This window comes from Hemiscyllium ocellatum, chromosome 33, assembly GCF_020745735.1.
Source record: "Hemiscyllium ocellatum isolate sHemOce1 chromosome 33, sHemOce1.pat.X.cur, whole genome shotgun sequence".
Lineage (NCBI taxonomy): Eukaryota > Metazoa > Chordata > Chondrichthyes > Orectolobiformes > Hemiscylliidae > Hemiscyllium > Hemiscyllium ocellatum.
In genome coordinates, this window is record NC_083433.1 from 43,364,180 (window position 1) to 43,381,758 (window position 17,579).

The following is a 17,579-nucleotide window of genomic DNA, read 5'->3' on the forward strand; positions in this document are numbered from 1 at the left end:
GATTTCAAATTACACCTTCAACAGAAATATATCAAGAGCTCCTTTGAATGGTGATTAGAGAGTATCTAAGCACAGATTGAATTGCTTTTCAATCCAACATTAGAACTGCTTTTATCTATTATATCAATAATCACAAAATCTGATACTTATTTGTGTCAGGTTACCAAGAAATATGTGTTGGAAAATTCACTTCAGCCACTTTGCTTTTACAAAAGACTTACATCTGTCCCTGTTTTCTCTAAATGAAAGAAATCTGAAGAGGATTTTCACTTTTACGAAAAAGGGGAGATATTTTCCATATAAATTAATGCTTCTTCGGTTTATGCCTTTTCAGCTTATGTAAAGTTTCATAATAATGCTTTACTTTCGGACAGTGGGGACCTAATTCTGTCGCTTGTATGTTCCTGGAGAATATTTGTAAATGTTGCAGAATTAAAGATTACGATGTTGAAGTAATGAGATTGAACTTTTTTTGTTGCAAAGGGGCAAGTCCAAACAATTAAAACACATTAAACATTATTATATTGTGCTCTAAATTGGAAATAAAGTTGATATCTTCTTCAGAAAACTAACAAATGCTCCCACCTATTACTTGTCAGTCAGTTGATTGCCTACTATGTAACTAAACGTTGTGATTCATCTCAATGTTACTCTGTCCTTTGATCAAAGTGAATTTTTAACTGTTGTTCAGTTTATGAATTGTCAGAAACTTGTTTTTCTTTTTTCCATTCACCTGTTCATTTTGACCGTAAGATTGAAATGCTTTGAAAATATTGGAGTTTGTTCATTTAAAAATAAGGTTTGCACATCTCTCACTTATCCCATTTCCTGTATTATGATTCAAGAATGTTTCCTGGTGGAATTCGAGTAAATTCCAAACATTTCTTCACTTCAAGTAAGATCTTTAACACCCACTTATCAATCTGCTGTTAATGTTTCAGCTGGTTACATTGACATTGATTAGGTACTCATTCAAAGAGATCAACTGGCAATTATAAACAATTTGCAGGATTATTGAATTGAAAGAAAGATACAGATGTGCAAACATTTTTTTGGAAAGAATTGTTTTTTCATTCAAATGTGTAGGCTGTTCAAGAATTCTATACTGCCTTCCAGTGGTTTTCTTGTCGAGAAATCAAATTTATAATTCATGTGAATTTTAATGTGTTCTGTATTTTGAAATTTGTATCAGATTTAAGAACAAAAAGAGGATAAATTAACATGAAAACTTCAGTGAATACAAAGCACAGTAAATTAAATTGACAGAGGCAACCTTTAGTATTACCTCTGAATATTCAGTCAAACATTTCTAATGTCAAAAGAGCATGGTGCCGGAAAAGCACAGTAGGTCAGGAAGCATGCGAGGAGAAGCAGAATCAATGTTTCGGTCATGAGCCCTTCATCAGGAATCTTTTCTGATGATGGCCTAATGCCCGACAGGTCGATACTCCTGCTCTTTGAATGTGCCTTCCCTTTTCCAATGCTACAGATTTCCTCACTTTCTCCAATATGTTTAATGAACATGAAATGAGAATGTTAGCATCAGCAGTTGAACAAGACCAAATTAACATATTTTTTGCAACATTTATAGTGAAAACCTGTTTGAGAACATGCAACAAATATGATCGAACAACATCTCTTGCTGTTAGAATCCTTGGCCATTCATAATAAAGAATTTCCATGATTTGAACAACCAGTATGGTTAATAACGACTGAACTGAAATACCAGAGGGACAACGATTGTATTTATTGGTGGGAATGATAACCAGATCCTTACTGTGATAATGGTGATTGATCTCCTAAACAATAAAATTTTACTGTGATTATTCCACTGAACAGTAATTAGATGGTCATGAAGATTTTTGTGTGGCTTCATGTGCAGTGTTTTGTTTGAACATTGATTTCAGTAACATTGAGATATTTTACAAGATTAAGAATTGATGCTTAAAGATAAGTTTTAATGCAACGTTTAAAAAAATCAGTTTTGTTTAGCAAAACACAATTCTAAGTTTATCGAATCCCTACTGTGTTGAAACAGGCCATTTAGCCCAACAAGTCTACACTGACGTTTCAAAGAATAATCCACTCAGCACCATTCTGCTCTCAGATTACTGGACATTTACCCTGACTAATGCACATAACCTATACATCCCTGAACAGAACGTGCAGCTTAGCATGGCCAATTTACGTAACCTGCACATCTTTGGATTGTGGGAGAAAACCAGAACATACAAACTCCACACAAACATGTGGCCGAGGATGGAATCAATCCCAAGTGCATAACATTGTAAGGCACGAGTGCTAACCACTGATCCTCTGTTCTCAATGCCCAGCCCCATGCAAGAAGTGAGATAATTGAGAGACGTGCAAAGTCAAATTTCAAAGGAACACTCTCTGGTGTTGCCAAAGCTTATCAATCTTACATTCAATATGAATAGGTGGATGGAAAACATTGCGCAATTATTATCATGACAATGACTTGATAATGTTGTTATATGAGTAATTAAAATGAGTCAATATTTCAAAAATACTTTGCTGTTATGTTGATTAGATATTTATTAAAATTGGTAAATTGTGGAATAAAATATAGCAACTAGCTTTATGAATTGAAGAAAAATGAGTCATTCAGTGATTATAGAAAAAAGTTTTCTTTCTTTACTAAAAAATGAAGATAACACAAGAAACATGAATTTCTATAAAATGGCTTCCCCATACAGACATGCCATTTTACTTCAGATGATTAATTTTATGATCAGAGTTCAGACATTTCTGTCAGAATTTGGAAGAAAGTTAATAGATAATGAAAGTGAGCATGAAAGTGAACAAATGATGCAGTCAATGACGTTTGCTACATAAAGGAATTATAATAATTGTTCATTACTGTACAATGATGAATAATGTTGGAATAGAAAAGACAAAAAAATTAACATGTTCAAAACAGTTCTTTTCTCAAAATCAAATGAAACCAATAATCATTTTGTAGAGGACGTGATTTCAAAAAAACACAGTCATGTAATTTGTTATATAAACTGAAAACTCCTCCCATTTTGCAAAAATGGAGACTTTCCCAAATTCAAAATTTAGGTTTGCTGAATTATGCAACAAAAATGGCTGTAATTTGAAATATGTCTTGCACACAAATTTAAAATAAGTAAACTTAAAGATTTTTAGGATGACAAAACATTTCTTGTTTGAATGATTGTATTACAGTCAATATCCGTGATAATTTAGAAGCATTGTTTTAAGCAACTGAAATAATTTTGAACTCCTGAACTGAAATAGAAGATGCCAATTGCACTTGTTGCATAGAATAGTAAACAAATGCTTATTGTTGTCATGATTTCAGGAGCAATCAGGTACTTACTCAGGTTATTCTACTGAACAATAATCAGATGGTGATGGAAGTCTTTGTGTTGCTTTATGTGTATTGTTTAGTGTGAACATTGGGTTCGATAAAATTGAGATTTTTGCATGAATTAGGAACAGATTGATAATTGCGTGTGAATGGCCTGATTTAAAATCAGACAGTTTTTGATTTTTTCGAGGATTGCTGAGTTAGATGTACTTAAACCACCATGCAAGCAACGGGATAAGTGAGAGATATGCAAACTGAACTTCAAATGAACACACCTTGATATTTTCACACTATTTCAATGTCACATTCATTATAAATAGATGACTGAACAGCTAAAAACAAATCTCACACAATTCATAAACTGACCAGTAATTAAAAATCGATAAATAATAGCAAGTGGCATTTGTTTATTTTACTGAGAAGTACTTGATCTTTTCTCAAATTCGTTGCACTGAAGCATAAAATTCTATGCGTTGTTTAAATTAAGATCTACAGAAAAAGAGAAAATTAATTACAATCATGACTTTGTATATTTCAGCTTTATGACTGCAACATTCTCAAATATTTTCTGAGGAATATTGATTGAGTGGAATTAGATACATTTTGTTATTAGTGACCAGAATAAAGTATATAGCAGATACTGTGATTATTGGAATGGGCTATAATGCCTCCAAATTATCTACTGATATTGTGATTGGATAAACAGTAAATGTCAGCATCGAAGTAAATTATCACCAAATCAACTCAAAAATGTTTCCAAGTTTAAAATAAGTACAATATTCACATTAAGAGATTGAGAGATTGTACATTGCAATGTCCTTGCAGTATTTATTGTACAGAAGCATAATCCCATATTTGTACCCCCTACTGGATTGCACAGTAAGATATATCAGCAACAAAAGGATTTAAACATTATATTCGTGAATTTGAGAATAATGAGATATCTCATCTTGATATTAGACTGAGTAATATGTAGAAATGAAGAGTAATATTGCAGGGAAAAGTAATTGGAGCTTTCTGAATTTCAAAGGCTGAGATAATTGTTATGTTTCACCTGGGCAAAAATCAGACATTTTCAAAGAATTTTGCAAGGGATATTATTGGTCGTTTGGTATGTGCATGGGCCTGAACAAATAGGTATTAATATAGTAACATTGACAATAAGAAATAATGAATGAAATTTAAAAAAAACACTTCATTTTTACAAAGTCTATGTTAAATTGCTGTGCAATTATTGTAATTGGTAATTGCTTTTCGATCCCTGACAGATTAATTGACTTAATATTTTGAAAACACTTTGGCCTGATGTTGATTGGATATTCATTAAGATTATGGAACTGAAAAATGAAAGCATTAAACGTAGCTGTATGATGTGAAAAAATCATTCAGCAGCAATTGAAAAAAAAAGATTTTGTTTAAAAATTCAGGCAATGCAAGATTTATATGCTTCCAATAGTTTTCTTGAAAAATCATATCAATTTTATTGATGTAATTTTTATCACGATAAATGTTTCGATATTTATTTCAGAATTAGGAGGAAATGAAATAGGCCATGGAAGTTGTGTGATTATTGTTCACTGACATCGAATATGGGAGGAAAAGGAGAATTGTCAACATTTTCAAGCATTTTTTTCTTATAAAATTCATTTTGGAGGGCAATTTGTTTGAAAAAAGGAAACAGTCATTTCATATGACATTTGAGCTGAAGACTCGTTCCCGTTTCCCCCATTCTAGTCTTTACAATAATTTAAAACTTAGTGTTGTTTCAACAAAAGAACAAATTGATATAACCGACATGTTTTCTTGTACAGCAAAAAAAGTAAATGTAAAGCAATTTTATCATGAAAATTATATCACTCTGATTGTAATCATTTCACACACAATAAATGTTTGTATTGAATTGAAATGTCATCATAGCTTCCCGGCTCAGGCGACTGACTGTGTGGAGTTTGCATGTTCTCCCCGAGTCTGCGTGGGTTTTCTCCAGGTGCTCCACTTTCCTCCCACAGTCCAAAGATGTGCGGGTCAGGTGAATTGGCTATGCTAAATTGCCCATAGTGTTAGGTAAGGGGTAAATGTAGGGGTATGGGTGGGTTGCGCTTCAGCGGGTCGGTGTGGACTTGTTGGGCCGAAGGGCCTGTTTCCACACTGTAAGTAATCCATCTAACCTGTAGAAGGGTTTTCCCCTGACAGGGAATGAGGACTCAGGAGGCAGGCTGAGCTCAGGCGTGTGGAAGATGTTTACTCATGCAGCAATTAGTTAATGAAGGGATCATTCCCCGAGACCAATCTCGGAAGGGAGATCCAAAGCACACTGTATCATGTACAGTAAAATGCAGAATTTTATAGACTTTCTGCAGCACAATGGCCACACGCAATGTGGTTACAGCCCTTCCCTCCTCATCCAGCCACCCAATTGAAACATATAATCGCAGATGGGCATTCTAATGGACATCCCCAGACTCCTATTGGGAATTTTCCACGCATCGTATTGATTTAGATTGCATAGTCATTCGTGCACTCCCTCGGGCCTCTCAGGATGCCTTACCAGTTGGGACATTTTCAATTCTGCAATTCATTATATTTTGTTTGATCAAAGTCAATTACTCCTCATATTGTTCACTGTCTTAATTATATGTGTACAGTTAATTTTAGCTTACTTGCTATAAGATTAGTAATATGTCTTGTGTTATAAAGTTCATTATATTGTGTAAAATTATACAGCTACTCTTTCTGTCAGGATTTTATAATTAATGGGCAGTCAACATCATATCGCGAAGTTAATTCCTAAAACTAGCTAACTTCCAATCTGAGTCTAAATGCTTTTCTACAATGTTTTACCAGACATTGGTTACATGTATCAATCTTATGTTGCAAATTTCCCCTATTATACTCAACAATCTGTGATTAGAACCTTTGTTTAATATTCTGAGTAACTGTAAAATAATAACTATTTCTGACAAATGAACTCTTCTGTTGTCACCACAGCTGCTTAGTGAGTTAACTGGGCTGCACCCTGCAGCTGCTGTTTATTCATTTACTGGGATAATTATCCTTGCATTTATAAAGAACAAGATTGGTCATTTGTCTGTATGTTGGCATGCTCTTATCAAGAAATGTCTGGAATGCTGTAGTCCTGGCGTTGAAGTACGTCCATTAGTCGTGTGCTTTCTTTTAATTTCAGGCTGGATCAGAATGTTAGTCTAGTTTACGACCCCCTGACACCTTGTATTTCAGTTCTAAGGTAGGCTGCCTGTTTTTGAATGTCAGACATTTTGTATGAGCCAATATGGACCATTTTATTCCAGGTGGGGGCAGGACATACCCAGAACAGCATATCAACTAAGATTCAAGTATTGAAATAAAAATCACTATTCGCTACCATTGCTATCTGTACATTGCAACATGTTTACGTTACTGAGCCTTAATTTCACACTTACAGCTGGATATACTGTATTTGATCAATTCTTAAATATTAGATATGAGCAACAATTACTCTTAAGAACATTTTATACCAAACCTAAAAATGATTTGAAGTCTCATGTGGCTGTCCATTATGTGTGAAAATGGGCATTTATTGGAGTATAAAATAATCAGTCGTCTCTTAAAAAGTAAGGCCGAATATTAATTCAATGATTTCTGTGAACATTCAAATGAGAAGGGAACAGATATTATCTGTGAGTGTCGGATAAGGAATCATTAATTAGCTTGTGTTTGTGTTATCCTGGAATAAGAGAACTATTATTCTTTTTTAAAAACATTGACACTAAGAAATACTGGATTAAATTAAAATGTGAAATTGACAATATATGTTACAAAACAAAACTGTGATTTTTGGAATGACAATGAATTGATAATCAATTTTAGAACTTTGGCAAAGTAAATGATTCAATATTTCTAAATGGATTTGCTCTGATGTTGACTAGATATTTCTTAATCTGTCAGTTGAGAATGCAAATTCTGACATGATGATATGGAAAGACATTAGATATTCAGTGAACGTTGATCAGAAATGGTTTGTCATTCAACATTCTCAGATCTTCAAGGTTTCTATACTTGGTTTCTCTACTTTTCTTCTGGAGAAATATAATATATAATAAGAACAAATTCTGCATTGTATGTGATTCATGCAATTTTTTATATCATCAATATTTAGACAGTTGAGTGAGAATTATAAAAGAAAATAAGTCAATAAGGAAGATTCATTTTCATAGAAGTATACAGTCAATAGCATTTATCAGCGTATTTGTTTCAATATTGTCTCTGAGTAAACGGATAAGTATGTTTAATGGGGAACTGTTGACAATGTAATAAGCCGCAATTACATTTTTATCATAATTTTTGGATTGGAAATCTATCAGAAAAAAAATCCTATATTCAGGACTTGCTTCATCTCACTACATGTTACGTGTAGTATCCTCAGTCATAAGAAATAAGGTGTCATCATGGGTCTGGGAAAGATGTCGTGTACAAATTATAATAAGGTGTCTGTTACATATCTTTGGATCTGGTGAGACTGTGATGTTTGCTGTGATTATTCATCCTGAGAACAATAAGGCATGTACAAAGCGTTTTTCACCGAGCAGTAATTAGGTGGTCTTGAAGACCATTACGAGTACTTTGATTTCAATAATGTTGAGCTAATTTCCATGATCTGGGAAATGTTTCAGAACATTTTACCAAAATTCTGGATTCTAAGCATTCAATGGGTTTCATGCATTTTCAAGCAAGGCAGGAAGTCTGCTTCAACCCTCTCCAAAGCACAACTCTCGGGCTGGTTGTGTTTGGATCTCTCGAACCTTAGTGATCTCTTTAACCAGGCTTTCCACAGTTTTCTGGAGCTGGTTACTTTGTCTACTGTTTGCTTTAGTTTGACCATTTTAGCTCTGATTTAGCTCTGAGGAGCTATTAAAATGAGAACTTGAGTGAATAGAAAGCACAGTAAATTTAAATTACAGAGGAAACAGAGAGTATTTGCTCCAAATAGGCAGACTTTTTTTAATGTCGAAAGTGTGGTTGGAGAAAAGCACAGCAGACCAGGCAGCATCCATGGAGCTGGAGATTCCCAATGAAGCCTTATGCCTGAAACATGGCTTCTCCTACTCCTCAGATGCTGTCTGACATACTGTGCTATTCCAGCACCACATTCGTGACTCTGATCTCCAATATCTGCTATCCTCATTTTCTCCCAATATTTGTAACGGACATGAACTGAAAGTGTTTGCCTCGGTAGTTGAACAAAGCCAAATTTACACTTTATTTGCAATATCTGGACTGAAAATTGTTTGTGATCATGTAGCACATCAGGACATGTGAACATCTCTTCTGTTAGAATCCTTGGCCATTCATAATAAAGAATAACCACTGCTTTGACCAACCAGTATCGTGTGTAATTACTGAACCGAAATACCAGAGGACAACTATTGTATTTATTGGAGGCAATGATAACAGATTCTTACTGTGGTAGTGGGGATTGATCTCAGGAACAATCAGATAGTTACTCTGATTATTCCACTGAACAGTAATTAGCTGGTCATGGGGACCTTTGTGTGACCTCATGTTTAGTGATTTGTGTGAGCATTGATTTAAAAAAAAACGTGAGATATTTTACAAGCTTTAGGAACATATTAATAATCAAATGTTAAACATATAAATTGAAGTCAACTTTTTTTTAAATGTTAGAATTGCTGAGACAAATGCAATTAAACGATTGTAGAATCCCTGTTAGCACAGAGTGGTAACAGGCCGTTTGGTCGAAGAAAATGACCCTCCAAAGAGTAATCCACCCAAACACATTTCCCACCCATACTCCTCGACATTTCCTGCTGACTAATACACACATCCCGGAACACAATGTGCATTTAGCATGGCCAGCTCACCTAACCTGCACATCTTTGGATTGTGGGAGGAAACCACAGCAAAGTCATATAAACTTGGGGAGAACGTGCAAAATCCACACAGTCAGCCGAGGATGGAATCAAACCGAGGTCCCTGGCGCTGTGAGGCAACATTGCTAACAAGTGTGCCACCATATGCAATAAGTAAAATCAGTGAGAGATATGCAAAGATAAACTTCAAATGAACACACTCCAATATTGTCAAAACATATGAATCTTATATTCAATACGAATAAGTGAATACAAAACAAAAAAACAAATTCCTGACAATTCACGAATGAATAATAATTAGATATGTAATTTGACCAAAGTTCATAACATTATTTAGATGAATTGAAATTTTTAATAACAAACATAAAAATTAGCTGACTAATGAATAATTAGAAGTGTCATATGTTTACTTTACAGACGAAGAAAACAACTTGTTTTTCACCTTTGTAACCTTGCAGAGTACCAATGTGCATGAATTCCAAATGTTTGAATCAAGCTATTTCAAGCAAGAAATACTGATGACTTATGATCACTTAACCTTTTCATCTTTAAGACCACAACAATCGCAAATATGTTCCAGGAATTTAGAACCAGTAGAACTAGTTAATTCCTTTTCTTGGGAACCTGAAGAGAATAAGCGGCTGATACTGTGAATTAGTCATTCAATACGGACATTCAGCTGAAGACAACATCCTTTCTTTCCAAAAATGTTCAACTTCCAAAAATTCAAAATTTATTGTCATTGCTGAATAAAGCAATAAAGAGATGTTAATTCTTTTTCATTTGATTTTTTGCATGAAAAATCCTTAAGTCTTATTGTGATTACAAACAGAATATAATTAAAGTCAAATATAATCAAATTAATTCAACTATGTTTTTGCAGATAAAATAAAAGTTGATATTTACAATGAGAGATTGTACACTGCAATATCTTTGCATTAGTTCGTGTGCAGTGCCGTAATTTCACATTTTCACAATGTACTGAATTGAATAATTATTGAATGTTATTCGATATCAGCAATAATTGAATGGTCAAAGTCTATCAATGCATTAAGCAACAATGAAAACTCTCGATTTGCAATTGAGCAATGTCTGGAAATGAACTGAAATTAATTCAATGAAAAGTATTTACATTTCCCTGAATCTTAAGACTGAGATGACCGTTATCATTCAAATGAGCAAACATCAGAGACTTGCAATGATGTTGGATGGGAAGTCATTGGTTCTGTTGTGGGACAGGTGACCTGCAAAATAAGTGCATTTTCACACTGTAGTATTAGCACTAAGAAACAATGGATTAAATGTAAATGTGGATCTCACTATACTTGTTCAAAAGACTTTCCTAAATAATTGTGCCATTATTGTAATGACAATGACTTGATAACTAATGTTGGACATGAAGAATTAAAATGATTCAACATTTCAAAAGCACTTTGTTGTGATGTTGATTGGTTATTTATCAAGAAACGTAAACTCAGAAATACAACTTAGTAGCTATGAAGACAAAATGAGCCATGCAACAATTAGTGAACAAAGTTCTTTTTTTAATTCAAAAATATTCGTAATACAAGAATTGAGAGTTTCCACCCACTGGATTCCTTGTAGAGATGTTACGTTGATTTATATGATTAATAGTATGATCAATGTTTAAAGATTGGTGTCAGAATTAGGAAGAAAATTCGTTGAACATGAAAGTGAGCATGAAACTGAACAAACAATGTAGCAAATGACATGTGGAAGATAGAGTGATTGTAATAATTTTATTATTATTATACAATGATGAATAATGTTGTAATGGAAATGACAAAAAATTCAACGTGGACAAAACAGCTCTTTTCTTACAATGAAATGAAAACAATAATCATTTTGTAGCACTCATGATTTGAAAAAGCAGTCTTTTCATGTGAAATATACTGTACAGTGAAGACTAATCTTTTTGCAAACATGTAGGAATTTCACAATTTCTAAATGTAGAGTTTGTTGAACTTACAACAAAATGGTTACAATTTGAATTATCTTTTGCACTCACCCAGCAAAAAAGGAGTTTAAAGATTGTTAGAATGACAAAACTTTGTTTCCAATATTATTGCATTACGATCAATATTCATGATAAAGTAAATTTATTTGTTTAAACAACATAAATTGTCATTAATGACAGAACTGTATAAGATATCAATTGCCCTTACTGCATGGAATAGTAAACAAATACTTACTGTTGTCATTTGTCTCAAAAACAGTAAGATACTTACTCAGGTTATTCCACTGAACAGTTATTCAGCTGATGATGAATACCTTTGTGTCACTTTATGTGCACTATTTTGTGATAACATTGATTTCAACAAAATTGACACAGTTACGTGAATTAGGAACAGATTGATAATTGGATGTGAAAGATCTTATTTAAGATTAGACAATTATTAATATTTACTAGAATTTCTGAGCAAAACACACTTAAGACATCATGCAATAAATGAGACAAGTACGAAATTTGCAAAGTCAATTTTCAAATGACTGCACTTGGATAGTTTCACAGCATTTCAATCTTACATTCAATATAAATAGGTGTGGGAAAATTACATCAAATTTCTCACATTTCATAAACAGATCAACAACTAAAAATCGATAAATAAAAGCAAATGGCATTTGTTTATTTTACTGATGAAAAACTTGATTATTGTGTCTCATATTTAGAGCACTGGGGCATCAGGTTCTATGTGTTGTTTGAACTCAGCTCTTCAGAACAAAAGAAAATCAATGAATATCATTACTTTGTATATTTCATCTTTATAATTGCAACATAGAGTCATAGAGATGTACAGCATGGAAACAGACCCTACGGTCCAACCCATCCATGCCCGACCTGATATCCCAACACAATCTAGTCCCACCTGCCAGCACCCGGCCCATATCCCTCCAAACCCCATCCTGTTCATATACCCATCCAAATATCTCTTTAATGTTGCAATTGTACCATCCTCCACCACATCCTCTGGCAGCTCTTTCCATTCGTGTACCACCATCTGCGTCAAAAAGTTGCCCCTTAGGTCTCTTTTATATCTTTCCCCTCTCACCCTAATACTATACCTTCTAGTTCTGGACTCCCCAAACCCAAGGAAAAGACTTTGTCTATTCATCCTATCCATGCCCCTCATAATTTTGTAACCATCTATAAGGTCACCCCTCAGCCTCCGACATGCCAACTCCTGTATTCAATAATCTGACCAATAAAGGACAGCATATCAAACACCTTCTTCATTATCCTATCTGCCTGCAACTCCACTTTTAAGGAGCTATAAACCTGCACTCCAAGGTCTCTTTGTTCAGCAACACTCCCTCGGACCTTACCATTAAGTGTATAAGTCCTGCTAAGATTTGCTTTCCCAAAATGCAGCACCTCACATTTATCTGAATTAAACTCCATCTGTCACTTGTCAGCCTATTGGCCCATCTGGTCCAGATCCTGTTGTAATCTGAGGTAACCCTCTTCGCTGTCCACTCCACCTCCAATTTTGTTGTCATCTGCAAACTGTACCACTTACGCTGATTCACATCATTTATGTAAATGACTAAAAGTAGAGGGTCCAGCGCCGATTTTCAAATATTTTCCAAGGAATATTGTTTGAGTGGAATTAGACATATTCTGTTATTAGTGATCTGAAGAAAATAAATAGCAAATATTGTGATTATTGGAATGAGCAACAGATGGAAGCATATCTAACATTGAGTTGAAAAAGCAATGCAATCAAATCATAAATATTTTCGAATCAAAATTCAGAGCTGCTTTGTCACAACTCTGTGCAATGTGGGAATTGAAACTGTGCCTACTGGTCTGGTAGCAGAGACACTACCAGATCTGAACAAGATTCCTTCATAATGTTCCCAATCAGACTGGACAGGGCTACAATCACATACTCACTGTGGTTACTCAAGTGAAAAGTAATCAGATGATTATTGTGATAACTGCATTGTAAGTAAATGGTAGGATCTTGTGTGTAATTTACTGAAAATCGTGCAGTAATTTGCAATAATGATAGAAGTTAACAAATAACTTGATTAAACATGATTTTTATGATAATCTGTGTTACAACTTGACAGAATTGTGTGATGACTGCACATTCATAAATAAAAATGAATACAATCATTTTATATAATCAAAATAGTTTCTCAGTTTATGAAATGCAAATTAAAATGTTTTTGTTCTGTACTTAAATTGGAACAAAATGCTGAACTGGACAGTCAATGAAGGCACCTTCATTTTTTCTGAAATATATATTATTACTTTCTGAGAAGTCACCATTTCCTTTAATTGTTTAATGAAACAAGAGTGATGTCAATCTTTTTTTGTGTACTTCAAAAAAAGATTCATGTGAATTTAAATAATTTTGCACATGAAACATTTTTAACTGTTATTGTCATTGGAAACATTATAAATGTAAACATTGAAGTAAGTCAAAACAATTCACAAGTGTTTCCACGTTTAAAATGAAAAGCAATATTCACGACGATTGAGATCATACATTGCAATGTCCTTGTATTAGTTATTATACGGAACCATAATTCCACATTTACACTCCTTACTGAATTGAGCAATTATTAGATATTAGGTATTAGCAACGAGTCGCTTTTAAAACGTATATCAGTGAATTTAAGAATAATGAGGTACCTCACCTTCCTATTCCACTGAGTAATGTGCAGAAATGAAGAGGAATAGTGTAGTGTAAAGCAATTGGTGTTCTTTGAAGTTCAATAACTGAGATTACCGTGATCTTTCAAATGAGCAAATGTCAGATATTTACAAAGGATATTGAAAAGGAAATTACTGGTCTTTTTGTGGGTGTATTGGCACGACCAAACAGGTTTTTATCTTGTAGCATTCACACTAAGAAATATAGAAGATATTAAAAAAAAATGTGCTTGTTACAAAGTCTAAGTTAAAGTGTTGTGTAATTATGGTAATTGATAATTGTTTCTTGAATCCTGATAGATAAATTGACTTCATATTTTAATGCCCTTTGCTCTGATGTCGATTGCATATTAATTAATATTAATAAACTGAAAATTAAAATCTAACATGTTGCTTTAATAATTTTTTAAAAACGCAGCAACAATTGAACACAGTTCAACTTTGTTTTTTTTGTCGAGTCATGTCTATTTCATTAATGCAATATTTTGCATGATAAATGTTTAGACATTTATGTCAGAATTAGGAAGAAAATAATTAGGCCGGGAAAGTGAGTATTATTGTGACCAAAAGGTCGAGTTAATGACAGTTGGTATAGGAAGTCATTTTGTACCAAATGACTGATAATTGTGTGATTATTGTTCACTGACAATAATATTGGAAGAAAAATAAACTATCTCAACAGTTCCAAAGCATTTTTTTTCCTTATCATGTAATTGAAGTGGAGGTCACTAGATTTGAAAAAAAGGGATCAGCCATTTAATGTGACATATGAGCTGAAGAATCGTTACCTCTCCCCCCTATCGTATGCCTGTGAGTGTGGCGTTGATGATTCGGTGTGTTTTTTCTATTTCTGTGTTTTTGATGATTACAAAGGTGTCATCGACGTATCTGATCCAGAGTTTGGGTTGGATTTGTGGTAGGGCTGTATGTTCTAACCTTTGCATAATGGCCTCTGCTATGAGTCCCGAGATTGGTGATCCCATGGGTGTTCCGTTGATTTGTTCGTATATCTGATTGTTGAATGTAAAGTGTGTGGTGAGGCACAGGTCTAGTAGTTTAAGTATGCCTCACCACACACTTTACATTCAACAATCAGATATACGAACAAATCAATGGAACACCCATGGGATCACCAATCTTGGGACTCATAGCAGAGGCAGTTATGCAAAGGTTAGAACCTGCAGCCCTACCACAAATCCAACCCAAACTCTGGATCAGATACGTCGATGACACCTTTGTAATCATCAAAAACACAGAAATAGAAAAAACACACCGAATCATCAACGCCACACTCACAGGCATACGATTCACGAGAGGAGAGTAAAAGGATAGCCAACTCCCATTCCTAGACGTGTTAGTAGAGAGAACACCCAACGGACAATTCACCACAAGGGTACACAGGAAACCAACACACACAGACCAAGTCCTAAACTATGAAAGTAACCACCCCAACACACACTAACGAAGCTGCATCAGGACACTATTCAAAAGAGCCACAACACACTGCAGTACACCAGAACTGCGAAAAGAGGAAGAGGAACACCTATACAAGGTATTCGCCAAAAACGGATACCCACGCAACTTTATCACCAGATGCCTAAGAGATAGACCACGGAACGAGGACATGCCACAACCAAAAGGACTAGCCACATTACCATACGTCAGGAGAATCTCAGAACTGACAGCCAGACTACTGCGACCCTTAGGACTCATAACAGCACACAAGCCAACTTCCACACTCAGACAACAACTCACTAGAACAAAGGACCCAATAGCCAGCACGAGCCAAACTAACGTAGTTTACAAAATACCATGCAAGGACTGCACAAAACACTATATAGGACAAACAGGAAGACAGCTGACAATCCGCATCCATGAACATCAGCTAGCCACAAAACGACACGACCAGCTATCCCTAGTAGCCATGCACTCAGACAACCAGGAACATGAATTTGACTGGGAAAACACTACCATCATAGGACAAGCCAGACAGAGAACAGCCAGGGAATTCCTAGAGGCATGGCATTTATCCACAAACTCCATTAACAGACACATGGACCTGGACCCCATATACAAACCACTACAGCTGAAAATCCACCAACAGACACATGGACCTGGACCCCACATACAAACTACTACAGCTGAAACTGACACCCGGAAGCGGCAAGAACAAACCACTATAAATACCGGAAGAAACATCAAAGCAGCGCTTCACAGAAGGCTCCAATAGCACTGATGATGTTCCCTAGCCAGGGAACGAAACGTTTGCAGCAAAAACTTCCAGCTCGGCTAACAGAACCACAACAACGGACACCCGAGCTACAAATCTTCAACCAGACTTTAGATATTTATTAAGATAGATAAACTGACAACAATTATCGCCTTACAGGAATGTTGAATTGTTAAAACATAGACTTAGAGAGGTACTTGGAATGATTTAGAGGCGCCAGAATTGGACTGGGGTGTACAAAGTTAAAAAAACGAGGCTCCACCAGGGCATTAACCAACAGGTTGATTTTGAAACACTAGCTTTCCGAGCGCTACTCCGTCATCAGGTTGAAGGAGCAGCACTCCGAAAGCTGGTCCTTCCAAATAAACCTGTTTAACTCTAAACTGGTGTTGTGTGATTTTTAACATTTTTAAAGCATTTTTTGTTATTCACAAATACAGGTTGTTCAAGAATTCTATCTAGCCTTCCATGGTTTTCTTTTAAAGACCACTCATTTATAATTCATAAAATTTTCACTGCAAACATTATTTCAAATTTGCACTAGGTTTAAGATGAAAATGAGAACCAATTAACGAGTACTTCCATGAATGGAAAGCACAATAAATTCAAATTACAGAGGCAACATTCAAGTTCGAACTGAATAAGCAAATAATTACTTCGAATAGAAACGATCTGAAAATGTTTACACCTAACTTTAAACTAAGTCAAATTACTCGTTTTTCTGAAATACATGGACTGAAAATCTGTTTGAAAACATGAATCAATCACGTTTATCAGCATGTCTTGCTGTTAGTGTCCTTGACCAATCGTAATAAATAATAAATACTACTTTAAGCAACAAGTATCATGTGTAATTATTGAAACGAAAAGTAAGAGGATAGCTCTTGTATTTATTGGCAAGAATGATAACAAGATGTTTACTGTGGTTATTGCACTCAGTAATAATAAGATAAAGGTCAATGGCTGTTAGAATCATTGGCCACTCGTAATGAAGAATAAACACTGTTTTGAGCAACAAGTATCATTACTGAACAGAAATTTCAGAGGATACCCGGTGTATTTATTGGAGGGAATGATAATGAGAGCTTACTGTGGAGATTGATCTCAGGAACAATACGACAATTACTGAGATTATTCCGGAGTACAGTAATTAAATGGTCATGAAGAACATTGTCTGGCTTTATGTGTAGTGTTTTGTGTGAGCTATAATTTCAATAAATTTGTGATAGCATACAAGTGTGCAGGTTAGGTGAGTTGGCCATGCTCAATTGCCCATAATTTTCATGGATGTGTAGGTTAGGTGTATTGGTCAGGGGAAATGTCGATTAATAGAGTAAGGGAATGTGTTTGGGTAGGTTACTCTTCGGAGGGTCGGTGTGGACTTGTTGGGGTAAAGGGCCTATTTCAACACTGTAGGGATTC